The 27,075-nt window shown below is 47.6% G+C and overlaps 1 long non-coding RNA gene across 1 annotated transcript in view; it reads right to left on the minus strand.

Annotated features, from left to right (window-relative positions):
- Positions 1-628: 628 nt before the first annotated feature.
- Positions 629-27,075, minus strand: part of LOC137547867 (uncharacterized) — a 61,881-nt gene continuing 35,434 nt past the window's right edge. The window contains exon 3 of the long non-coding RNA XR_011026639.1: positions 629-1,069. This is a non-coding gene — a long non-coding RNA (uncharacterized lncRNA). The remainder of the gene's footprint in view (positions 1,070-27,075) is intronic.

A 27,075-nucleotide genomic window follows, 5' to 3' on the forward strand; every position in this document is an offset into this window, starting at 1 on the left:
AGTCTCCGCCCACTTTAGCCGCCGGGCCCGACATTTCAAGAAGGGGAGAGGCAGGAAGGGGAGCACGAAGGTGAGGGAAGGGGGGGGGGGGAGACGTCCGCCCTTCCCCGCTGTCCCCATAGCTCTTCTTCTCTGCGCTGCTCGACTCCACACAAGCCAGGGTGAACGGCGTCCACGCTGAAGAAAAAGTGGGTGGACGCCGTTCACCCGTGTCCACGCAGGACTCGACCCCTAATCCAAGTACTATCCTATCTCTAATAAGTGCATCATGCGGTTCAGCAAATTCACATTTCAGCTAGCTGTCTCAGCCTTGTGATATGCTGGTCTATTTTATCTGACTGACCTTGATCTGCAGTATTGAAGACATATCTCTCATATATGATGTTCCTGGCAGACATGAAATAGCTTTGTAATGCATCCAGTGTTTTCTGTACATCCTGCTTGTCAGTGACAGACAGTGTGAGGTGCTGGTAAATGCAGACAATCTCTCCCCATCACTGAGTATAAGGTTTTAGCCCTTACCTTGGGGTCTTTCTTGTCCAATTCAGTAGCAATCTCATGGGACTGTATGTGTCTATTCTTAACCTTTAGAACATTTATCTGCATATAAAAACACACTGACACCATAAGCGTTTAAAATGGCCATGGCACTTTATTGTTTTGGGGTTCTGATAAAATAAAATTAAATAAATAACTTTATTTGTAATCAATAAAACCATTTGCCACCCAGGTGGACAGCACGGGTGGCCCAACCAATTACCAATGTAACCACATAACCAAACAATAACCAATTCAGTTCCATTAAACACTTCAGGGTTATCATCATACACTAGGACACCCCCAAAACAAGTCAGACTGTGACGAGTAAAGGGGAGGGAGGGTGCTCAGCTTGGTGCTTCTCTCAGACTGAGATGAAATTTAGCTGTCACTCATATATAGTCACTCATATATATAGAAGTCTCTGCCTCCATCTCATAGGTCAGCTCTCTCCCCAGACCTGTCCTGAGCCAATTAACTTCAAAGACAGATTATCTTTCACTTGACAACTGTAATCTTCTGATGTGATAACCTGTGAAGAGAAAGGAAAAGGTAACAGTAAAAAAGGGCGCAGGAGGCTAGTGGACAAATCGGGCGCCGCCATTCACTCCCATAATAAATATCGTTTAATGGGCGCCCGATGGGAAAAAAGGGCGCCGGAGAAAAATAACGTTTTAAAAGCGGCGCCTGGAGACTTAATGTTTTATTACTGCTTCTCATGATTACACATTATTTACTGATTCATACATTTTTTAATATTATTTTAAAACGAAAAACAGTACAATATTTTTTTCAAACATTATTTTTAAACGAAAAACAGTACAATTTTTTTTTTTTACATTATTTTTAAACGAAAAAACCGCACAATATGTTTTTGAAACGTTATTAATGCTTATCACAGGGGGGTCTTAGGTTTAGGCACCAACAGGGGGGTCTTAGGTTTAGGCACCAACAGGGGGGTCTTAGGTTTAGGCACCAACAGGGGGGTCTTAGGTTTAGGCACCAACAGGGGGTCTTAGGTTTAGGCACCATCAGGGGAGTCTTAGGTTTAGGCACCATCAGGGGAGTCTTAGGTTTAGGCACCAACAGGGGGTCTTAGGTTTAGGCACCAACAGGGGGTCTTAGGTTTAGGCACCAACAGGGGGGTCTTAGGTTTAGGCACCAACAGGGGGGTCTTAGGTTTAGGCACCAACAGGGGGGTCTTAGGTTTAGGCACTAACAGGGGGGTCTAGGGGTTAGGGGTAGGTACAGGGAGGGTTACTTAGGCACCAACAGGGGGGGTCTTAGGTTTAGGCATCAACAGGGGGGTCTAGGGGTTAGGGGTAGGTACAGGGAGGGTTACTTAGTAATTTTTTTTTAAAACGTTATTATACGTTTCACTATTTAAACGAAAGATTAACGTTTTTACAATTGCCGATTTAATGCACATTATTTAATGATTTATAAAACATTAATTTTAAACGAAATACAGTACAATACATTTTTAAACGTTATCCATGCTTATCGTTTAAAACCCCGCGCCCTTTTTTCCCAGCGCCCCTTTTTAACATACGCAAAGGAAAAAGAGACAGCACCACACAGAAACAGAATTAACTTTATCATGTCCTTCTGAAGTAGTCTACCAAATCAAACTATGTCATATGCCCTTCACACCAAATACCTTATAAAAGATTAATAAAACTTTATCATTCTAGCCCCAACATTCCCATGTCATCCAACACTTATGTGTGTCTCCTTTTCATAATCCTCCCACTGTGATCCTAAGAATCTCCAGTTTGCTGCCATGTCTCCTGTGCAGGCCATTGCACCCAAAACTGGTATGTTGCCATTTTCTCTCTCTGTGGCTGCTGAGATGCTAGACTAGTATACAGGAACAGCTTTCAGTCCTGTTTTTGCAGTTTTGTAGCTAAAAACACCAGTTCTCTTCCCATTTTCTGGCACCATGTTAACACAGCCTCATGGTGAGAGGAACAAAACTTTATTGAGACACAACATTATCAAACAAACAGAATGCAGTACTTAGAATGCAGTACTCTTATGTCACTCAGGGGCGTTGCTAGGGTCTTGAGAGATCTGGAGCACTTCTGGGCACTAGGTTAGTGGTAAAAATGGGTGTGGCCATGTAGGGGAGTGGGAGTGGACATGAGTGGGGCAATGGGAGCTATGGGCAGAGATCACTCTGGGTGCTACAGGGGGTGAGTGGTCACTGGGGGAGGGGTAGCTAAGGGCAGAGGTCACTGTGGGTGCCACTGGGGTGAGGTAGAGGTCACTATGGGTGCCACTGGGGAGGGCAGAAGAAGTCACTGGGGGTAGCTAGAAGCATAGGTCATTATGGGTGCCACTGAGGGGAGGAAGAGGTCACTGGGATAGCTAGGGGCAGATGTCACTCTGGGTGCCACTGGGGGGGGGGGGAGGGAGAGGTCACTGGGGGTAGCTGGGGCAGAGATCACTGTGGGTACCACTGGGGGAGGGAAAGGTCACTGGGGGTAGCTGGGGCAGAGGTCACTGTTAGTGCCAGTGGGGGGAGGCAGAGGTCACTGGGGGTAGCTAGGGGAAGACATCACTGTGGGTGCCACTGGGGGGAGGGAGAGGTCACTGGGGGGTAGCTAGTGGCAAAGGTCACTGTGGGTGCCACTAGGGGAAGAGAGGGAGGTTACTGGGGAGTATCTAGTGACAGGGGTCACTGTGGGTGCTGCTTAAGGCAGGGAGAGGTTACTAATGGAGACATAGTACTTACTAATTTCTAGCAGGTGGCATGGCTTCACCCTGAAAGGGGATGAGGCTTCCTTGGGCCACACTTCTCCAAAGGTGGAGGTAGTAGCGATGCTTCCTCTGTGCAGGCACCCTCGCCTATATCCCATGAAGTGGACTGGAGCTTTCAGCAGCCATCTACCCTCTTCTCAGTGCCCAAGACAGATTAGAGGTAACCATGGGGATCTAGACGTCTGTGGAGTGTTGGGTGGCCACAGAGATAACCTGTGTAATGTGCTGCGGGCAGCGCACACATGCAGAGGTGTATCTGGGTAATATGGCGCCTATGGCAAAGACTAAAATCGCACTACCCCCTCTTCTTTTCCCCACCTCCTCTGCCTCTTTATTGGTTGAAAGGTCACTTGGCAAGTTAGAAGTTTCCAGTCCAACAAGAAATGGAGACTACAATTCAATACTGCCAGAGAGGCAGTTTAGCTTTCCACTGCAGCCTGCACTACTGTGATAAGACAAATGAGTTTAAAATGCCCCCCCCCCCCCCCCGATAAATACATTCAGAAGCCATTGTCCCCTAGATGTTAGAATTAATTAGCCATGTGCCTCAAAATTAAATAGTCACATGCTGCCAGATAAAATAATTAAGTAGTCACATGCATCCAGATAAAATAAAATAGTTCCATGCCTCCAGATTAAAAAATCAAGTAGTCACATGCCATCAGATAATTTATCAAGTAGTCATGTGTCGCCCAATAAAAATAAAGTTATCACAATCATCCAGATAAAATTGTAAAGTAGTCACACACCCCCAGATAAAATAATTAAGTAGCCAGGTGCCTCACAATAAATCAAATTAAATAGCAAGGTGCATCAAGATAAAACGATTAAAGGAATACTATCAAACTTCATCAATTTCTGGCAGTAGCATAAATCAAAATTCCATCAACAGTTTGATCGAACACAGCATATCTTTTTGCTGTGCAGTATCTTTTTTATTTATTTTACCTTATAGATTGCGTCCCCTGAGAAACTGATGGCGACGGGGAATGGGGCAGCTCATTATGTGAGAGGTGAATCCTATATTACAGTGTAGCAGTGCCTATCCTACTTTCCCCACATCATAGCGCATTATTCAGCGCATGACCCGCCGAAGTAGCCTGCTATGAGGAGCGAGAGACAAGACAACCGCTCTCGCTCCTACTCTGCCCAGCCAATCCGCCCCAGGAGGCTTCCGTGTGTCAGGCTGCCGCCGCATCATCATTACTGTTTGCTACGCAACGGCAAACACATTAGCTGGAGGAGGGCGCGTCATGATCCTTCCTGCCCTCCTGCCCCTGCTTCCAATGCTTTCAGGAGCAATGCCACGCCCTCCTCCAGCTAATGTGTTTGCCGTTGCGTAGCAAACAGTAATGATGATGCGGCGGCAGCCTGACACACGGAAGCCTCCTGGGGCGGATTGGCTGGGCAGAGTAGGAGCGAGAGCGGTTGTCTTGTCTCTCGCTCCTCATAGCAGGCTACTTCGGCGGGTCATGCGCTGAATAATGCGCTATGATGTGGGGAAAGTAGGATAGGCACTGCTACACTGTAATATAGGAATCCCCTCTCACATAATGAGCTGCCCCATTCCCCGTCAAGATATGCTGTGTTCGATCAGACTGTTGATGGAATTTTGATTTATGCTACTGCCAGAAATTGATGAAGTTTGATAGTATTCCTTTAAGTAGCCAAGTATAAATAAATTAAGTAACGATGTACCCCAGATAGACGAATTAAGTAACCATGTGCACATATTTGTATATCAGTATAAGGTAGCAATATGTACCCCTAGATATTAGGTAGCCATAGCTGTCCCCCAATCGCTGGCTGGGTGCAGGGGGCTTGCTGGAGGCTGAGTGCAGAGAGCTTCCTGGGGTAGGATGCTGGCTGCATGGGGCATAATGCAGGCTGGAATAGGGTGCTAATTGGGGCAGGCTGGAGCAGGGTGCTGCCTGAGGCAGGGTTTTGGCTTGAACAGGGTGCAGGATGGCTTGAGCAGGGTGCTGGCTGGCTGGGGCAGGGTACTGGTTTGCTGGGGCAGGGTGCTGGCTTGCTGTGGCAGGGTGCTGCGTGGCTCAGGGAGGGTGCTGTGTGGCTTGGGCTGGGTGCAGGTTTGCTGGGGTAGGGTGCTGGCTTGCTGTGGCAGGGTGCTGTGTGGTTTGGGCTGGGTGCAGGTTTGCTGGGGCAGGGTGCTGGCTTGCTGTGGCAGGGTGCTGTGTGGTTTGGGCTGGGTGCAGGTTTGCTGGGGCAGGGTGCTGTGCGGCTTGGGCTGGGTGCAGGATTGCTGGGAAACAGTGTTGTGTGGCTTGAGCAGGGTGTTTGCTTGCTGGGGCAGGGTGCTGTGTGGCTAGGACAAGGTGCTGGCTTGTTGGGGCAGGGAGCTGTGTGGTTTGGACAGGGTGCTTGCTTGCTTGTTGGGGCAGGGTGCTGTGTGCCTTGGGCAGGGTGCTGTGTGGCTTGGGCAGGGTGCTTGCTAGCTGGGGCAGGGTGCTGTGTGGATTGGACAGGGTGCTATGTGGATTGGACAGGGTGCTATGTGGCTTGGGCAGGGTGCTATGTGGCTTGGGCAGGGTGCTATGTGTCTTGGGCAGGGTGCTATGTGGCTTGGGCAGGGTGCTTGCTTGCTGAGGCAGTGTGCTTGCTTGCTGGGGCAGGGTGCTGTGTGGCTTGGGCAGGGTGCTGGCTTGCTGGGGAAGGGTGCTGGCTTGCTGAGGCAGGGAGCTGTGTGGCTTGGACAGGGTGCTTGCTTGCTGGGGCAAATTGCTGTGTGGCTTGGGCAGGGTGCTTACTTGCTGGGGCAGGGTGCTGTGTGGCTTGGGCAGGATGCTTGCTTGCTGGGGAAGGGTGCTGTATGGCTTGGGCAGGGTGCTTACTTGCTGGGGAAGGGTGCTGTATGGCTTGGGCAGGGTGCTTACTTGCTGGGGCAGGGTGCTTACTTGCTGGGGTAGGGTGCTGTGTGGCTTGGACAGGGTGCTGCCTTGCTGCGGAAGGGTGCTTGCTTGCTGGTGAAGTGTGCTTGCTTGTAGGGGCAGGGTGCTGCCTTGCTGGGGGAAGGGTGCTTGCTTGCTGGGGCAGGGTGCTTGCTTGCTGGGGCAGAGTGCTGCCTTGCTGGGGAAGGGTGCTTGCTTGCTGGGGCAGGGTGCCGCCTTGCTGGGGAAGGGTACTTGATTGCTGGGGCAGGGTGCTGCCTTGCTGGGGCAGGGTGCTTACTTGCTGGGGCAGGGTGCTGTGTGGCTTGGAAAGGGTGCTTGATTGCTGGGGCAGGGTGCACTGTTTACTTTCTGGGGCAGGGTGCTTACTTGCTGGAGCAAGGTCCTGTGTGGCTTGGACGGGGTGCTTGATTGCTGGGGCAGGGTGCTTATTTGCTGGGGCAGGGTGCCTACTTGCTGGGGAAGGGTGCTGCCTTGCTGGGGAAGGGTCCTTGCTTGCTGGCAGTGGTGCTCAGCAGAGCTCGAATATTCGAGTAGCTCGAATATTCGAGCTCTTTTTTAGCTATTCGAACTCGAATACCGAGCTCGAATAGCTGTAGCTATTCGAATGGGCTATTCGAGTGAACTCGAATAGCCCACTCACTATTCGAGCTATTCGAGCAAACAGCGCTATTCGAGCTCGAATACCGAGCTCGAATAGCGTCATAGCCCAGATTGATGTCCTTAGAGCCAATCAGAGGGCTCCCAGGCCCTCTGACGGCAGCCAATCACAGAGGGGGACCCTGGCCAGCCCCTACCCTATAAATAGCGGCCGCCATGTTCCGTTTTTCCGTCCTTGCCTGACTTTGTACAGAGAGAGATCTGCTCCTTTGTGCTTTGGCTTAGCAAGAGCTCTATAGTGGTCAATTACCTAGCGTTTTTGCTCACATACACCTCCTATACACACCTATATTGTTGTTATTTAGATAGACATTGTATTTTAGTTAGTAGCTTGTGTGTTACATAGAGACAGGCAGCTGCTGCAGGCAAGCTTACACAGCTTTAGGCCTCAGGGCCTTGCCTGTGTGGGCAGCTGTCCTCCTGTCCTCTGTTACTTTATTTCTCATCTTATCTATACCAGTGTTTCTGCTGTCCTTTACTACTGAGTGATTGTATTTTGTAGTTATTATACTGTAACTGTACTAGGACACTCACTGTCACTGTTTAGCTCCTGCGTGTGTGCGTGCACAGTACACACTCTATTTCCTTCTGATTACTACTGATTATTGTAATTTCTAGTTGTACTTACTACTGTTACTACTTACTACTAGGGACACTCAGTCACTGTTCATAGGCTAGCTCCTGCGTGTGTGTGTGCGTGCACTGTCTGTACAGTACACACACTCTATTTCCTTCTGATTACTACTGATTATTGTAATTTCTAGTTGTACTTACTGTTACTACTTACTGTACTAGGGACACTCAGTCACTGTTCATAGGCTAGCTCCTGCGTGTGTGTGTGCGTGCGTGCACTGTCTGTACAGTACACACACTCTATTTCCTTCTGATTACAACTGATTATTGTTATTTCTAGTTGTACTTACTGTTACTACTTACTACTAGGGAGGGACACTCAGTCACTGTTCATAGGCTAGCTCCTGCGTGTGTGTGTGCGTGCACTGTCTGTACAGTACACACACTCTATTTCCTTCTGATTACTACTGATTATTGTAATTTCTAGTTGTACTACTTACTGTTACTACTTACTGTACTAGGGACACTCAGTCACTGTTCATAGGCTAGCTCCTGCGTGTGTGTGTGCGTGCACTGTCTGTACAGTACACACACTCTATTTCCTTCTACTTAACCCTCCTCTTATGTTAGGGTCAGAACCGACCCGTTTTCAGGTTTTGAATGTCTATAAGTATCACATAAATTTGTTTATTGCATCAAGATTTTTTTACTTTGTCAGGAACCTCTATTTAAACCATGTAATAGAAAAATAATCCTTTTCACTAAATTAGAAAATACTGTGGTGAAAATTATGACATTTATGGTGTTAGGGTCAATTCTGACCCAGTTATGATATAGGATTATAGAACACTAATAAGTGCCAAAACTGAAATCATAAACATTCTCTCTGCTTAGTAACACTGTCAGGCACCATCCCACTGACAGCCAATCACCTCTCAGCCAAAATCTGACAAGCTTGCTCCCATAAGGGATGTCTGGGAGAAATGGGTTCAGCTCCTTCCACTAATGTTTCACCCTGGGCCTCAGGTAACAGTAGATGAAAGTTTGATCCCTTTCCGTGGAAATTGCCCCTTCCGGCAGTATATGCCCAGTAAGCCAGGCAAATACAGCATAAAAAATCTGGGCAGCCTGTGATGCAAAAACAAGCTATGCATGGAACCTACAGATTTACACAGGCAAACCCGAAAGTGGCATCCCTGAGAAAAAACAAGGACAACGTGTAGTCCTTGATATGACTACTGGACTGCGGGGTCACAATATCACATGTGACAATTTTTTTACCAGCTATGACCTTGGACAAGAACTTCTCAGGAGGAAACTTACCATGGTAGGCACAATAAAAAAAAAATAAACCTGAGCTGCACACTGAAATTTTGCAAGTGAAGGACAGAGCTCCACTTTCTTCAAAATTTGCTTTTACAGACACCACCACTGTTGTTTCATATTGTCCACAAAAAAAATAAAAATGTGATACTTATGTCCACTTTTCACAAAGATGCAGCTGTGTCATCAAGAAGTGACAAAAAGCCCACAATTATCCTGGATTACAATAAAAACAAAGGGGGAGTGGACAACCTGGACAAGCTGACTGCTACCTATACTTGTCAGCGAATGACCAGGAGATGGCCGATGGTTGTGTTTTATAACATCCTAGATGTGTCTGCATACAATGCATTTGTGTTATGGACCCACATCCACCCAGGTTGGAACACAAAAAAGGATAACAAGCGGAGAATATTTCTCGAGGAGCTAGGAAGTTCCCTTGTCAAGGCACACATTGAACAAAGGAAACGGGTGTCTCGAGATCTAATCGCTGCAGCCATGATCAGACAGATGCAGAGTTCATCAAGCACTCCATCCACACCATCAACAACACAAAGAGAATCAGTGCCAGCATCCTCATCATCATCTAGCCTTGCCACAACATCAACCAGCACAGTTACAACTCCAGTGATGCCATCTGATTCTAAAAGAAAGAGGTGTCAGGTCTGCCCCAGCAATAAAGACAGAAAGACACACACATTATGCTTCCACTGTAAAAAATATATCTGCAAAGAAGATGCTAAGGCCCGGTTCACATTAGCGGTGGCCATCCGGAATCGCCGTGCCGGAGCCGGACCGCTTGCAGAACGGACGGAACGGACGCACGGCATAGCAATGAAAGCCTATGCGTCCGTTCACATGCGTCCGTTCTGCCGGACCGGAGCCGGACCGGATCCGGGCCGGATCCGGACTCCGGCGTCCGTTCCAACATGCGCTATTTTTTGGTCCGGCTCCTCCGGCAGCCGTATCCGGGGCGGAGCCGGACTGCACCATCCGGCCAATACAAAGCAATGAGAGCCGGAGAGCGCACAACACACTGGCTACAAAAACCGGACGTTCTACCCCACTTCCTATGCATTTTGGATGGGGACCACATTGGCCCAGCGTTCAAAGAGTGGGGTAGCAGCGATTTCATGCTGGAGCTCTTTTTGGCAGCAACATTTCTGATATGTCTGACAAGGAGGCGAACAACAGGAAGGAGAGAATTCCCAGGTTTACGAGTAAAAAATGCCTGGATCCATGGTCCCAACTGCAGTCTCTGTATCCACGGATGGTCTCCACACGTCCACTTGTCTCCAACAATGACCCCAGACCCTTCTGCTGACCTCCCAGACCCCAGGTATTTACAGGATGTGTATCTCCTTAAGAAACCGGATCCGGACCGCAACCGTGTTCACACCGCACGGAAACCGGATGCAAACGGACCGGATCCGGACCGGATCCGGATAGGAACCGTACGGATCAGGTCTGGTCCGGATACGGTGCGGTCCGGACATCCGGTGCGGTTTTTACTAAACCGCAAGTGTGAACGGGGCCTAAAAGTGTCAGCTTTTGCCACACATGCATCTAAAAACACCCACACAAACACATGCAAGTTCTTGCACAAAGATGCTTTGAAACTAGTACTTGATTTCTATTGTTTTGCCTTGCTTGATTGTGTGTTGTTTGTTTGACCTTGCAAGTCTACATTTTGTATTATTACTTGCTTTTCATTGTTTATGAATGTTTTATGTTAAAAAAAAGACTTTTGGCTATATTCTTGAAGTAAATATATATATGGGTCAAAATTGACCCTAACACCATCAATGTTATTATAGTTAATGTTATTAAAATAAAAATAAAAATATAAAAAAAATATTTAAGAGATGTGTTCAAATACTCCTCAGCAACATTCTGGTGACATAACAACCTTTTATTTACTTATAATATCCTATTTAGGTTTATTTTACCATTTTTTAAATTTGAAAATGAGAAGTATGCTATCAAAAGAAAGTTTAAAGGGGTCACACCAAAAATAATAAAACCAATCTTTTCAAGGATAAAGAAGCCTAACAAGGTAACCAAGAGGTAAGAAACAAATTGGATGATAAATATCTGTTCAGAGGGTATTTTATGGCTGATTTAAGACACGGGTCAAAACCGACCCGTTAACATCATGGATAGTAACAGAAAGCTAACATAAAAGGAGGGTTAATCTGATTACTACTGATTATTGTATTTTCTAGTTGTATTTTGTATTAGTACTGTACTAGTAATCACTTAGCAATCTAATCACTTAGTGATTAGTGTCACCTCACCCACCAACCCACTCCATTAAAGTACCCCACTTTTTCACCCGCCCTTTTAAAAAACTTTTTTGTTTACGCCCAAAACATCTAAGATGTCTGGAAGTGGCAGCCAGCGCGGTTTGGGCAAGGGGAAGGGCAGCAAGGGAATCAAGAGGAGAGGGAGCAGCATTGTGGCAAGCCGCGGCCGCGCCACCATGCACAGTTCCGCAGCAGCAGCAGCTGCGTCAGTGGCTAACATTCCGCCTATAGCCACTGGCCGTGGACGCCTTGGGCGCCGCCCAGCAGGAGCAACTCACGCTGCAGAGACACAGCAGCAGCAGCGTGTAGTACCTGCTCCTATTTTCCTCCAGCCGGGCCGAAAACGTCCCATTGAGGAAAAAGATGCAGCCACTGTGGTGCAACTGATGACGGAGGATGAGCAGCCCGCCATCAGCTCTGCATCCGAGGCCTCCACCCTCACCACCACCACCACCCCTGTTCGCAGCAGCCGCCCAGCAGGGCCTGGGGAGGAGGCCAGTTCACCGTCACAAGTTGGCGACCTGTCACTCAGCAGTATTTTTACCCCAGGCACCATCAGGGTATTGTCTGCTGTTGTTGGCGATTTGGAGGAGGAGATGCTGATGGGCACTTTGGGGGATTGGACAGCAAGACTGTGGCGACAGTCAAGCAGCCCATCCATGCATCAGGAGAGGAGTTTGGAGGGTCATCATCCCAGCAGGACATGTTTCAGGAGGGGGAGGATGATGATGATGATGATGACGTGGTGACAGACAAAGACTGGGTGCCGCCACCACCAGCACCTGGGGATGTCATCATCAGCAGCTCTGAGGAGGAGGAGGAGGATGCGCTTGTGGGCCTTGCAAGGAGGCGCATCATTGCAAGCATTGGCAGCAGTAGGCAGGTCCCACAGCCTGCTGGTGTCTCAGGCTCAGCAGCAGCAGCAGCATCTGCCAGTACCACCACCAGCCGCCCCCAAGCCCCCCCCCCCAAACAACACAGGGAGACAGGCAGCAGCGGCTCCAGGCCGTAGGGGGTTGTTCTTGTCACCAATCTGGCGATTTTTTTACAATGCCCACAGTTTTCAGCAAGTACGCCACTTGCAACCACTGTCAGCGGAAGTTGAGCAGAGGTGCAGACCCCTTAAAGTTCAGCACCAGCTCGCTCATCAACCACCTTGCTGCTAAACATTTCCACCAGCATGAGGAGTTCCAGAGGCTGAAGGCATCTGGTGCTGGCAGTGGCACCACACCCATCACTGCACAGCCTTCAGCAGCAGCAACAGCAACAGCAGCCACCTGCCCTCCTGCTCCTCCAGCAGCACCAGCAGGAGTGCGGAAACGCACTGCTCCTCCCCCCTCTGCAACTCCTGCCGCCGACACTGAGGCCTGTTCTGGCAGCCAGTCCTCAGTGGCCTCCTCTGCTATGTCCTCTGATTCCCGTGCTAGCAAAAGGCCACGCCAGAGCCTTTTGAGCGAGTCCTTCCAGGGGGTGGTTAGGGCTCTGCCTCCCAGCAGCCGTCGCCTGCGTCAGCTGAACGGCTTGCTGGCATGGGCCATGTGCTCCCAACTCCTGCCGTACACGCTCGTGCAGGAGGGGAGCGACATGCGTGCGCTGCTTGCTGGTGCAGCCCCAGACTGGCAGCTCCCCAGCAGACACTACTTTGCCCGCAAGGACATTCCTGCACTGCACCGCTTTGTGATGGCCAATGTGGAGCGAGGGCTGTAGCACGCGGTTGGTGAAAGGGTCCACGTCACCATGGACTCCTGGAGCAGCCGCTTCGGAACAGGCCGCTACCTGTCCTTCACTGTCCACTGGGTCAGCTTGGTGGAAGGGGGTGAGGATGGGAGAGCAGCAGCGGGCACAGCAGCAGCAGCAGCAACACAGTGGGTGGTGCCACCCTGCAGGGTCAGGGGAACTGCAGCAGGTTCCTCCGATCCTCTGCCATCCTCTGGCACACCTGGCTTAACCCCCCGCCTCAGCAGCAGCGTGAAGGCCCGCCACTGCCAAGTGCTGCTGCAGTTGGTCAGCCTTGGGAAGACCAAACTGACGGCAACCCATGTGTTGGCCAAACTCCGGGAGCAGGAGAGGATTTGGCTGACCCCCAGAGGCCTCAGAGTCGGAGAGGTGGTGGCCGACAATGGGGCCAATCTGGTTGCCGCAATTGACAGGGGAAACCTGACCCACATCCCCTGTCTTGCCCACGTGCTGAACCTGGTGGTGCAGAAGTTCTTGCGCACCTACCAGGGGATGGGCGAACTGCTGGAAACGGCAAGAAATGTTGTGCTCGGCTGCAGCCTGTGCGAGCCTGGAAGACGTGCAAAAGGAGCTGGAGCTGCCATGCCATCGGCTGATCATTGACGTTCCAACTCGCTGGAACTCCACCCTGGCGATATTGGAGCGTCTGGTTGAACAGAACCCCCCCTGAACCAGTACCTTGCCCTGGCCACTGTGTCCGCCGCTCAGAAAAGGGACAAGACCAGCAACATCCCGTCCATCGTCCCCGATGACGACTGGAGGCACATGCAGCAGGTGTGCTTAGTGCTGGCTCCCTTTCTGCAGGCCACTAACATGGTAAGCAGGGACCATGCTATGGTCTGCGAGTGGGTGCCCCTGGTTTGTCTGCTGAACAGGGCCCTCGATGCTTTGCTGGAACAGGGAGCGGCAGCCTTGGACCAGCAGGAGCGGCATGCAGCTGCACAGTCCACCTCTGAGGGGGAGGAGGAGGAGGACTTGGTAAAGGTCCCTGACCTTGCTGCTGATGAGGGGGATCAGCACAGCGCAGCTGAGTTGGTGCGGGGGTGGAGAGAGGATGAGGCTGAGGAGGCAGAGGAGGAGGATGAGGACAGCACTGCCGTCGATGTGCCAGCACACGTGGCCCGCCTCTTCCCAATGGCAGAGCACATGCTGACGTGCCTGCGCAAGGACCCCAGGGTGATCCAGATGAAGCAGAGGGAGGACATCTGGATCAGCATGATGTTGGACCCGCGCCTCAAGGGGAAGTTGAGCCAGTTCCTGCCGCCTGCAGGAGGAGAGCCAGCGCAACAAATAAGGAGCTTGCAGCAGGCCCTTGTTGAGCGCTTGGAGGAAGCCTTCCTCCAGCCTTCCACCCCCCTGTCATAGCTATCTGTTAAATTTGCCTTAAAAAAAAAAAAAAAAAAACAATAAAAAAAAAAGGTTTAATTTTTCTGAGGTGCCCGGGTTGAAAACTGTGTTGTCCCAGTTGTGTATTGGACACGATGTGGGCTGCACGACCGCTGTCTGGGACCTCCTGCTGTATTTATTTACACCCTGGTATCACCGCTAGGTACCAGGGCTATTATGTCACGCTGCCTGCCTGCTGCCACACTCACACTACTCCTCCATTCCTCCTGCTGCTGCTGCTGTCTGTCTGTGTTTCCTACTGCCAAGGGTACACAGATTTACCTTCTGCTGCCACTCTGCCACCAGCTATTACGTCAAACAATAGCTGCCCCTGCTTCCTGTATTTACCTTTAAAAAAAAAAAAGGTTTAATTTTTCTGAGGTGCCCGGGTTGAAAACTGTGTTGTCCCAGTTGTGTATTGGACACGATGTGGGCTGCACGACCGCTGTCTGGGACCTCCTGCTGTGTTTATTTACGCCCTGGTATCACCGCTAGGTACCAGGGCTATTATGTCACGCTGCCTGCCTGCTGCCACACTCACACTACTCCTCCATTCCTCCTGCTGCTGCTGCTGTCTGTCTGTGTTTCCCACTGCCAGGGTACACAGATTTACCTTCTGATGCCACTCTGCCACCAGCTATTACGTCAAACAATAGCTGCCCTTGCTTCCTGTATTTACCTTTAAAAAAAAAAGGTTTAATTTTTCTGAGGTGCCCGGGTTGAAAACTGTGTTGTCCCAGTTGTGTATTGGACACGATGTGGGCTGCACGACCGCTGTCTGGGACCTCCTGCTGTGTTTATTTACGCCCTGGTATCACCGCTAGGTACCAGGGCTATTATGTCACGCTGCCTGCCTGCTGCCACACTCACACTACTCCTCCATTCCTCCTGCTGCTGCTGCTGTCTGTCTGTGTTTCCCACTGCCAGGGTACACAGATTTACCTTCTGATGCCACTCTGCCACCAGCTATTACGTCAAACAATAGCTGCCCCTGCTTCCTGTATTTACCTTTAAAAAAAAAAGGTTTAATTTTTCTGAGGTGCCCGGGTTGAAAACTGTGTTGTCCCAGTTGTGTATTGGACACGATGTGGGCTGCACGACCGCTGTCTGGGACCTCCTGCTGTGTTTATTTACGCCCTGGTATCACCGCTAGCTACCAGGGCTATTATGTCACGCTGCCTGCCTGCTGCCACACTCACACTACTCCTCCATTCCTCCTGCTGCTGCTGCTGTCTGTCTGTGTTTCCCACTGCCAGGGTACACAGATTTACCTTCTGCTGCCACTCTGCCACCAGCTATTACGTCAAACAATAGCTATATCTGTGTAATTTGCTATAAAAACAAAACAAAAAAAACATTAAAAAAAAAAGGTTTAATTTTTCTAAGGTGCCCGGGTTGAAAACTGTGTTGTCCCAGTTGTGTATTGGACACGATGTGGGCTGCACGAACGATGTCTGGGACCTCCTGCTGTGTTTATTTACGCCCTGGTATCACCGCTAGGTACCAGGGCTATTATGTCACACTGCCTGCCTTATTGACTGCCTGCTGCCACACACTCATCCTCCTCCTCCTGCTGCTGAAATTACCTCCTGCTGTCTGTGTGTTTCCACTGCCAGGGAGCACATACAATGGCGCTTCCACCATACGCCACCAGCTATTTGTTACGCTCAAAAATAGCTGCATTTCTTTAAAAAAAACAATAAAAATATATATACTTTTTATTAATACTTTGTGATATTATTTTTAGAGGTGTCCGGGTTGAAAACTGTGTTGTCCCAGTTGTGTATTGGACATGATGTGGGCTTCACGACCGCTGTCTGGAACCTCATGCTGTGTATTTACGACCTGGTACCACCGCTAGGTACCACAGCCTATTATGTCTCGCTGCCTGCCTCATTGACTGCCTGCTGCCACACAATCATCCTCCTTCTCCTGCTGCTGCTGCTGCTGAATTTATCTCCTGCTGTCTGTGTGTTTCCACTGCCAGGGAGCACATACAATGGCGCTTCCAACATGCGTGCGCCACCAGCTCAAAAATAGCTGCATTTCTTTAAAAAAAATAAAAATAAAAGAGAAATAAGTGAAGAAGAAGAAGACGATATAGAAGAAGTAGAAGATATAGAAAAAGAAGAAGAAGAAGGAGAAGAAGAAGAAGATATAGAAAAAGAAGAAGACGAAATAGAAAAATAATAATAATAAGAAGATATAGAAAAAGAAGATATAGAAAAAGATATAGAAGAAGAAGATGAAGAAGAAGAAGATGAAGAAGATGAAGAAGAAGATGAAGAAGATGAAGAAGGGGAAGATGATGAAGAAGAAGAAGATGAAGAAGAAGAAGAAGATGAAGAAGAAGATGAAGAAGATGAAGAAGATGAAGAAGAAGAAGAAGAAGAAGAAGAAGAAGATGATGATGAAGAAGAAGAAGAAGAAGATATAGAAGAAGAAGAAGATATAGAAGAAGATGATATAGAAGAAGAAGAAGAAGAAGATATAGAAGAAGAAGATATACAGGACCTTCTCAAAAAATTAGCATATTGTGATAAAGTTCATTATTTTCTGAAATGTACTGATAAACATTAGACTTTCATATATTTTAGATTCAAATACACACAACTGAAGTAGTCCAAGCCTTTTATTGTTTTAATATTGATGATTTTGGCATACAGCTCATGAAAACCCAAATTTCCTATCTCAAAAAATTAGCATATTTCATCCGACCAATAAAAGAAAAGTGTTTTTAAAACAAAAAAAGTCAACCTTCAAATAATTATGTTCAGTTATGCTCTCAATACTTGGTCGGGAATCCTTTTACAGAAAGGACTGCTTCAATGCGGCGTGGCATGGAGGCAATCAGCCTGTGGCACTGTTCAGGTGTTATGGAGGCCCAGGATGCTTCAATAGCTGCCTTAAGCTCATCCAGAGTGTTGGGTCTTGCGTCTCTCAACTTTCTCTTCACAATATCCCACAGATTCTCTATGGGGTTCAGGTCAGGAGAGTTAGCAGGCCAATTGAGCACAGTAATACCATGGTCAGTAAACCATTTACTAGTGGTTTTGGCACTGTGAGCAGGTGCCAGGTCGTGCTGAAAAATGAAATCTTCATCTCCATAAAGCTTTTCAGCAGATGGAAGCATGAACCCACTTTTGTACCAGAAAAAGCGGCAGAAGCGCATGACCTGGGCTACAGAGAAGCAGCACCGGACTGTTGCTCAGTGGTCCAAAGTACTTTATTCGGATGAAAGCAACTTTTACATGTCATTCGGAAATCAAGGTGCCAGAGTCTGGAGGAAGACTGAGGAGAGGGAAATGCCAAAATGCCTGAAGTCCAGTGCCAAGTACCCACAGTCAGTGATGGTCTGGGGTGCCATGTCAGCTGCTGGTGTTGGTCCGCTGTGTTTTATCAAGGGCAGGGTCAATGCAGCTAGCTATCAGGAGATTTTGGAGCACTTCATGCTTCCATCTGCTGAAAAGCTTTATGGAGATGAAGATTTCATTTTCCAGCACTACCTGGCACCTGCTCACAGTGCCAAAACCACTGGTAAATTGTTTACCGACTATGGTATTACTGTGCTCAATTGGCCTGCCAACTCTCCTGACCTGAACCCCATAGAGAATCTGTGGGATATTGTGAAAAGAAAGTTGAGAGACGTAAGACCCAACACTCTGGATGAGCTTAAGGCCGCTATGGAAGCATCCTGGGCCTCCATAACACCTGAGCAGTGCCACAGGCTGATTGCCTCCATGCCACGCCGCAATGAAGCAGTCCTTTCTGCAAAAGGATTCCCGACTAAGTATTGAGTGCATAACTGAACATAATTATTTGAAGGTTGACTTTTTTTGTTTTAAAAACACTTTTCTTTTATTGGTCGGATGAAATATGCTAATTTTTTGAGATAGGAAATTTGGGTTTTCATGAGCTGTAAGCCAAAATCATCAATATTAAAACAATAAAAGGCTTGAATTACTTCAGTTGTGTGTATTTGGATCTAAAATATATGAAAGTCTAATATTTATCAGTACATTACAGAAAATAATGAACTTTATCACAATATGCTTATTTTTTGAGAAGATCCCGTAGAAGAAGAAGAAGAAGATGAAGAAGAAGAAGAAGAAGAAGATATAGAAGAAGAAGAAGAAGAAGAAGAAGACATAGAAGAAGAAGATATAGAAGAAGAAGAAGAAGAAGAAGAAGATATAGAAGATGAAGAAGAAGAAGAAGAAGAAGTATATACACTGTACTGAACAGAATTTTGGACACAACTTCTCTTTCCACCTTTTTTTTTTTTTTTTAAAGGAACATCCCCACATAATCACTTGCTGTTGTTACTTGGAAAAAAAGATGTTTCTTGCATCATTCACCCTCAAAACAAGTGTTGGAAGCTATTTAAGGCCAATTCGAATAGTCAGCTCGAATAATGAGCTCGAATACCGACTCGAATAGTGAGCTCAAAGTCCAAGGTCGAATCGAATAGTAAAAAATATTCGACCAAATGCGAATAATTTACTATTCGAATTCGACCAAACTCGAATAATAAAAAGGGGTATCCGAGCATCACTGCTTGCTGGGGAAGGGTGCTTGCTTGCTGGGAAAGGGTGCTGCCTTGCTTGGGCAGGGTGCTGCCTTGCTGGGGAAGGGTGCTGCTTTGCTGGGGAAGGGTGCTTGCTTGCAGTCCTCCAATCAATGCCGCCACCGTCCCCACCACCGTGGCTACCTCTTCAATCAAGTATCAGACCTCCGATCAGAGCAGTCAGAGACAAAGAGGGACGCACGCTACTTGTGCCCGGTGTAATGCGGAAGTCAGAAACAACGTCACTTCCGCATTTGAGTACACTAGCCGCGAGTAGCAAGTGACCTTCTATGCCTCCACTGTCACGCTGATCGGAGGTCTGTGAGAGAAGGGGGCTCAGCCAGCAGCGACAAGGGCGGCAGACTGATAAAGGGTGGCAGCGGTGGCGGGCACCAATGGTGCATTGGCACTTGCCATGCCTGCACCATTTTAAGTAAACACAATGCTGGGAATTGGGGTTTGGGGCACTTTAAGCAGGGTTCGGGGCACAGGCCCCCTATGAAACCCCCTAGCGACGCGCCTGATGTCACTGTAGGTGAAGCAGACGTATGAATCTCAACATCCTAACAACTAGGGGCAGGATTAGATTGTGAGTTCCTCTGAGCCTGAGGACAGTCAGTGATATGACTATGTACTTTGTGAAGTGTTGCAGAAGATGCCATTGCTATATATATATATATATATATATATATATATATACTGTATATATATATATATATATACATATATACATACATACATACATAATATGGTAGGACATTACACTATGGTAGAATTACATTGTGAGCTTCTCACAAGCTGAACACAGTTACTTTGCCTATTGGTTACAGTAGCTGGCCACTTCGCATGGCTAGCCTGATCCCAATGTGGCCAGACTTCAGGTTCTGGTCATAAATGATTCAGTATATAGCACAAGCAAGCAGTTCCAGAGTCAACTTCCCATACAAAAGACAGAACCAGAGCCTGGCTCTGTGCTAATGATGCAGGATGGGGCCTCAGGGTTAATTACTTAAAGGGAAGGTTCAGGGAGGGGATTAAAAAAATAAAAATAAATTTCCACTTACCTGGGGCTTCCTCCAGCCCGTGGCAGGCAGGAGGTGCCCTCGCCGCCGCTCCGCAGGCTCCCGGTGGTCTCCGGTGCCCGACCAGACCTGGCCAGGCCGGCTGCCAGGTCGGGCTCTTCTGCGCTCCATTTCCTGGCACTTCTGCGTCCCACGCCGGCGCGCTGACGTCATCGGACGTCCGCCGGGCTGTACTGCGCATGCGCAGAACTACTGCGCCTGCGCAGTACAGCCCGGCGGACGTCCGATGACGTCAGCGCGCTGGCGTGGGACGCAGAAGTGCCAGGAAATGGAGCGCAGAAGAGCCCGACCTGGCAGCCGGCCTGGCCAGGTCGGGTCGGGCACCGGAGACCACCGGGAGCCTGCGGAGCGGCGGCGAGGGCACCTCCTGCCTGCCACGGGCTAGAGGAAGCCCCAGGTAAGTGGAAATTTATTTTTATTTTTTTAATCCCCTGCCTGAACCTTCCCTTTAAAGTCATTGGGAATTTATAAAAAAAAAAATCAAAAAAAAAAATCAGCAAGATACCTACCTAAGGTAGATATGTACACAAGGATTTAGGGCTGGTTCACATAGGGGCGATTTTTTAGCGCTTTGCTGATCTCCGGTGACTTTTTTTTTTTATAAATTCCCAATGACTTATTAACCCTGAAGCCCCATCCTGCATCATTAGCACAAAGCCAGGCTCTAGTTCTGTCTTTTATACGGGAAGTTGACTCTGGAACTGCTTGCTTGTGCTATATACTGTATCAGCTACACTGTATCCCTATGAATGCATTCACACTGCAGCGGTTGCAATTTCAATTAATCGCAAACGCGTTGCATGCAGCATTTTTGGGGTGATTGTTCTGTGATTCCCGTTCTATTGATCGGGAATCACAAGCGCAAATCGTGCTGAATCGCGGCAAATCGTGAGATTTGGGCTGCCGAATCGGACGCAAACGCGATCGCAGTAAAATGCCCAATGAGAATTGGCCCTTACATAATTGGCCCTAGTTGGGAAGAGGGGATTTCTGGGGTCGTAACATGATACTGATAAGCAGGCAGCTTATCAATATCATGCTGTTATGCAAAGGCCCAGAAAGACCCTCTTTTCCAACACCACACGCCTGCCTTTAAGTCAGCTGAAGTGGCTGATAACAACCACCCTAGCCGATAATCAGATGTGGGCACGGCAGCCAGTGACCCCAAACCCACTAATGATCAGCCAGGTGGATCTACTCTCCCCCAGTGACGCCGATCCCATTGTGTGCGCTTCTCACCTGCCTACTGCATGCTGTTACACATGCGACACTTGTCTTCACCCCCCCCCCCCCCGCATAGCAACACAGCGCGTCATCAGCCGACATGCGTGTGTGCAGCCCGGCCCAGTGATGTCACCCAAGGGGATCAGCTCCTGATGCCCAAAGGCCGACATCCATCAAAGGTGTGTGGGCACCTTAAGAGAAACACAATGGAAAAATGGCAAGCTTTATTTTAAAGTGTACCTGAGTCAAATCTCGGGTAAAAAAAAAATAGATACTAAAAGAGAGAAAGCCTCAGGATCCTATTGAGGCTTCCCCTTGGGGCTCTTTCACACTAGAGGCAGCGGTAAATAAGGCCAAAATGCTGCCTTTGGCTGTCAGTCAGTGTTTTGAAGGCGTTTTTAAGGCGTTTTAACGAATGAAATGAGAACCGCCGTGGTAGGCCCTGAAAAAGTGCCTGGGAGCGTTGAAACGCAACGCTCAAAAATGCGGCGTTAAGTGTGGGTAAAATGAAAATCTGTGGACTTTCATTTTACCTTGGAAAACGCCAACTATGGCCGTGGAGGTAAAACGCTGAAAAAGGCCTCTAGTGTGAAAGGGCATTTAGTGGTCTGATGTCCCCCCTCAGAATCCTAGCTGCAAGGCATTGTTGCTAATCATATCCTCTTCCTTCAGCTTGGCTGCACAGTAGCTGTGAGAGCAAGTCTGCGCATGCACAGTAAGCTGGAGCCACGGGCTTCTTGCTACTGCACATGCGCAGCAGTGCTCACCCGGCTACTGCACGGCCTTGCTCATAAAAGAGGAGGAGCGCGACCCCGATGTGGAGGGGTCGTGCTTAGCGACAGGGGGACATCGGACCACTGAGGAAAGCCTCAATAGGATCCCGAGGCTTCCCTCTCTTCAGGTAAATATGGTATGTTGAACCCTAGCTTCAGCTCGGGATCACTTTAACCTTCTTAGCGGTATGCCCGACGCATACAGTCAAAAGCGGCGCCTGGAAAAAATGGCGCACGGTTCCCGAACGGTAATTGAATCAAAACGATATTTTTCTTTTTATCATTTTTTTGGCTGTAAAACGTAAATTTTCGTTTTATTAAAGTGTTTGTTAACTTTTAGTTTTAAAACGCTATTTAGCGTTTTGATGTATTTTATTATTTATTGATTCATTTATTTCCCTAAGCTCCGTGCTTCATAAGGTGCTTCAAAAACGGTGCATTGCTATTGTCACAGGAGTACACAATAGCAGCATGCGGTTGGTTTATTTTTTGACATTCATAAGTAACTTATACAGTCCACAAACATCTTAAATATAATATTAAAATATTTTTTAAGCTAGTTACAAAAAGCGGTAAAAAGCAGCTACGATCAGTCTCGAACCTGCAAAATTTAAATCAAAGTCAGCAACTTTACCACTACTCTATACTACTTTGCTGAAGCTAGGGACTTATAATACTTAAAGGGAACCTGTACTGAGTAAAATTATTTAAAATAAACACATGAGGTAAATTCAAATGAACATTAAATAGTTACCTTGCCTCAGTTCCTCTCAGAAGCTCACCATTTTTTTCTGACAATGATCCCTTCCAGTTCTGACAACATTTTGTCAGAACTGAAATATATCAGTTGCTGTCAGCTATAGATCAGTTGCTGTCAGTTAAAGCTGAGTGGTCAACTGATGTGCCCGGTAATGTCCATGTTTCCCTATGGCTCAAGTGGACGATGTTACAGTTTAACAGTGTGCTGACCAGAAAGCTGTTATGGGGTAATGGCCAGTTTCAAAATGGAGGACGGAGAATTCCCTTGATCACAGTGGACAAACAGGACGCGGGAGAGGAGAAAGAGATTGAGGAGTAGACTACACGGGAGGTAAGTATGATTTGTGTATGCTTATTTTGACTTTTCATTTTCAGTTCAGGTTTTCTTTAAAGAGAATCTGTATTGTTAAAATTGCACAAAAGTAAACATACCAGTGCGTTAGGGGACATCTCCTATTACCCTCTGTCACAATTTTGCCGCTCCTCGCCGCATTAAAAGTGGTTAAAAACAGTTTTAAAAAGTTTGTTTATAAACAAACAAAATGGCCACCAAAACAGGAAGTAGGTTGATGTACAGTATGTCCACACATAGAAAATACATCCATACACAAGCAGGCTGTATACAGCCTTCCTTTTGAATCTCAAGAGATCATTTGTGTGTTTCTTTCCCCCTGTTCTCATGCACTGAAGTTTCAGGCTGCTTGTTTCTTCCTGCAAACAGCTTTGCCCTTGTCTGTAATTCTTCAGTATGTGAAAGCCCAGCCAGCTCAGAGGACGATTTATCCAGCTTGTAAAAGATAAGAGAAGAGAGAAGCTGCTCTAATCCTAAATAACACACAGGCAGTGTGCATAGAGGGGCCTGGAAGGGGGAGTTCATAGCAGAACCACAACACTGAAGAACTTGGCAGCCTTCCAGACACAGGCTGACAAGTCTGACAGGGGAAAGATACATTGATTTATTACAGAGACAGTGATAGTATAAAGTGCTGCAGTAAGCTAGAACACATTAGAATAGCTTTTTGAACTTGTAGGATGATAAAAAACAGGATGCAATTTTTGTTACGGAGTCTCTTTAAGTCCTCTACATGTTGAGCACATGAAACAGCACCATGTAATGGTGAAATTATATAATGTCTTAAATGCTAACAGTATGGCTTACGTGATGAAGTACTTATGATTTGAATTGTAATTGGTATGTGAAATAATGAAGTATTGTATAATCATATGCTATTTTTTTGCTACATAGGGGCACAGAGACTACTCAAGTAAATCAAATATAATAGTATCTAATGTTAAATGTTGTTAAAAATAAAAAAAAAATATTGAAGATCAGGCTCCAAGTATTAAATGATGTTTTTAAGTCCACACCCTTACCATTCCTCCAGACCCCCCCTTTCCCCCATCCTCGCCCCCCCCCCCCCCCCCCCCAATTGTAATGTAGCGAACATACAATTTTCGGTGCAGGCTTCATAAACTTAAATGAGTACTGTAAACAAAGAAAAGAAAATCAACTTACCTGGGGCTTCTACCGCCCCCTCCACCAGACGTCCTGCGCTTGCGCTGAAACAAAATGATCCGCTGGTCCTCGCGTGCTGCTCACTTCTGGTTTTCGTGTCTTTAATGTCGCAGGCCACTGCACCTGCATGGCCCTAACCGCATACCTCCTTGCTCCCACTGACATATATGTCGCCAGGAGTGTACCGCGCAGGTACATTGGGTACAAGTCAGTCACGAAAACCGAAAGTGAGCCGTGGCAGGGACCAAAAGATTGTTTTGTCCCGCTGCGGGCACAGCATGTCTGGGGAGGGGATGGGGAGAGGTGGTAGAAGCACCAGGTAAGTTGAAAGTTAGAAGGAAAAAGTAGGAAAGTCACTACAGTAAAATGACAGATAATGTAGTAAAATGTATTTAGATTTTTTTTTTTTTTTAATATGTTGCAGCAACCTTGGATGCTCCAGGGTGACAGCGTGGGTGGGCGCTACATGTGCAGTGAGCGCACAGGACAGCAGGAGCCGCAGAGGACGGTGAGGGTGACACAGCTCTAGCTATACTTAGTATAGCAAAGTTAAAGTATCTTTGAATTTTGGCTCCAAGGCTCACCATTGGTCTGTTAATAGACCAATAGGGAACCTTGGAGTGAAATTCTTAGTTGCTTTGGCTCTAGCTGTAGTAAGTACAGCTAGAGCTGCGTGGGGACTGGCATTGTGTAGCAGCTATTGCATAGGTCAGCTGAGATCTTCAATCAAGGTCGCAAGATAGATGATGTTGGCCTGCAGTTCAGCCACTTTAGAATAATGACCCCTCTCAATAGCCAGTGTGGTGACCAGGAAGCTGTTATAGGGTTACGGTCGGCCATTTTCAAGATGGAGGACGGAGAATTCCATTGATCACAGTGGACAAACAGGACGCAGGAGAGGAGTCAGAGATTGAGGATTAGACTACACCGGAGGTAAGTATGACCCGTGTCTGCTTATTTTGACTTTATATTTAAAGTTCAGGTTCTCTTTAAAGGAGTCATCAGGGAAAATTGAATAAAACAAGTGCTACTTACCGGGGGCTTCCTCCAGCCCCGAGCTCCCAGCATGTCATTCGCCGTAGCTCTCCCTGCAGCCGTTCGCCGCAGCGCCGTCCCGGTCCCCAGCGATGACGTCAGGGTGACCTTCAGGTCGGCCTGTACTGCGCCGAGCGAGCGGCGCTGTTAATCACCGCCACGTGGGCGGGAGCGGACTGCGCAGGCGCAGAACTACTGCTACTACTGCGCAGTACACTCTGGTCCACCAACGTGGCGGTGATTGACAGCAACGCTCGCGCAGGCGCAGTACAGGCCGACCTGGAGGTCGCCCTGACGTCATCGCTGGGGACCGGGACGGAGATGCGGCGAACGGCTGCGGGGAGAGCTGCGACGAGGGACATGCTGGGAGCTCGGGGCTGGAGGAAGCCCCCGGTAAGTAGCACTTGTTTTTTTCAATTTTCCCTGATGACTTTAAGGTGTAGGTATCTAGAATTAGATAGCTGTTCTGTAGGCCCACATTCCTACGTTTCTATTGTGATCAATCGTTTTTACAAACTGGCCATACTGCAGGTCCATATAGGTCAGCTATGGGCGCACACACTTAGATAGCTTGTGGGGCTACAGTTCAGCCATCTCTCTCCTCTCTGTTGTCTCTATCTGCGTTTCTGCTGTATCGCTCTCTGCCTTTATGCACTCGCTCTCTATGCTTTTTTACTGTTTATCTCACTCTCCGCGTCTATGTTATATCTCTGCCTTTCCGCTCTCTCTCTCTCTGGCTTTCTGCGCTCTCTCTCTGCCTTTCTGCGCTCTCTCTCTGCTTTTCTTCAATCTGTCTCTCTCCGAGGCCCATATGCAATTAACTTTTTCACCAGAGTTTTCTCCTAGGAGATACATTTTAATCTGATATTTAAAATAACTTTCCAGTACTTTTCAACTAAAAAAGTACCAAAAAGTAAATTATAAAGTACTTTCAAAATTATTTTGAGTATCTTCTTTCTTTCTGGCAGCTTAAATGCATTTTATTGACAAGTTTAAAAATATCTCCTAGGAGAAAACTCAGGTGAAAAAGTGAATTGCATATGGCCGAGAGTCTCTAATTTCTCTCTCTCTTTCTCTGCCTTTCTGCTCTCTCTCTCTGCCTTTCGAATCTCTCTCTCTCTTCCTTTCTGCTTGTGCTCTCTCTCTCTGGGCAATATGCAATTCTCTTTTTCACCTGAGTTTTCTCCTAAGAGACCATTTTTACTCTTCGATTTTAAATAACTTTCCAGCACTTTTCAACTAAAAAAGTACCAAAAAGAAGGTGAAAAATTACTACCAAAATTATTTTGTGTATTTTCTTGCTTTCTGGTGGCTTAAAAGGCATTTTATTAACGAGTTTAAAAATATCACCTAGGAGAAAACTCAGGAGAAAAAGTGAATTGCATATGGCCGTCTGTGTCTTTCTGCTGTCTCTACCACTGTCTTGCTGCTGTATCTTTCTCTCTCTTGATTTCTTCCTCTCTGCCTCCCTGCTGTCCCTCTCAGATGTACCTCTCTGCCTTTCTGCTCTCTCTCTTTCTGCCTCTCAGCTGTCACTATCCCTCTCAGCTGTGCCTGTGTCTATCTCTCTGCCTTTATGCTGTCCTCCCCACACACTGGCACCCTCCTCCTACACACTGGCACTCCCCTCCTATCCATACTCACCCTCTCCTATCCACTGGCACCTTCCTGTAAAATCTGGGGTGTGGCTTAATGCCACACGGGGTAGTGGCTTCAGTTTCCTTGTAAATTGGGGGGCACCTGTGTCGTTGCCACTTGCAATTTAATCCCTACCATAGCCATAGTATAATGTACCACAATTGCTAAGTTCATGTACATTTGGCTACACCAGTAACCACACCGACATCGTGGTTCATAGTTACACCTATTTTAGTCCAAGCACACATGAATTCCACGCGCCCCCCCTCCCCCCTTTTTTTGCGTTC

Source organism: Hyperolius riggenbachi, chromosome 1 (assembly GCF_040937935.1).
Source record: "Hyperolius riggenbachi isolate aHypRig1 chromosome 1, aHypRig1.pri, whole genome shotgun sequence".
Taxonomy (NCBI): domain Eukaryota; kingdom Metazoa; phylum Chordata; class Amphibia; order Anura; family Hyperoliidae; genus Hyperolius; species Hyperolius riggenbachi.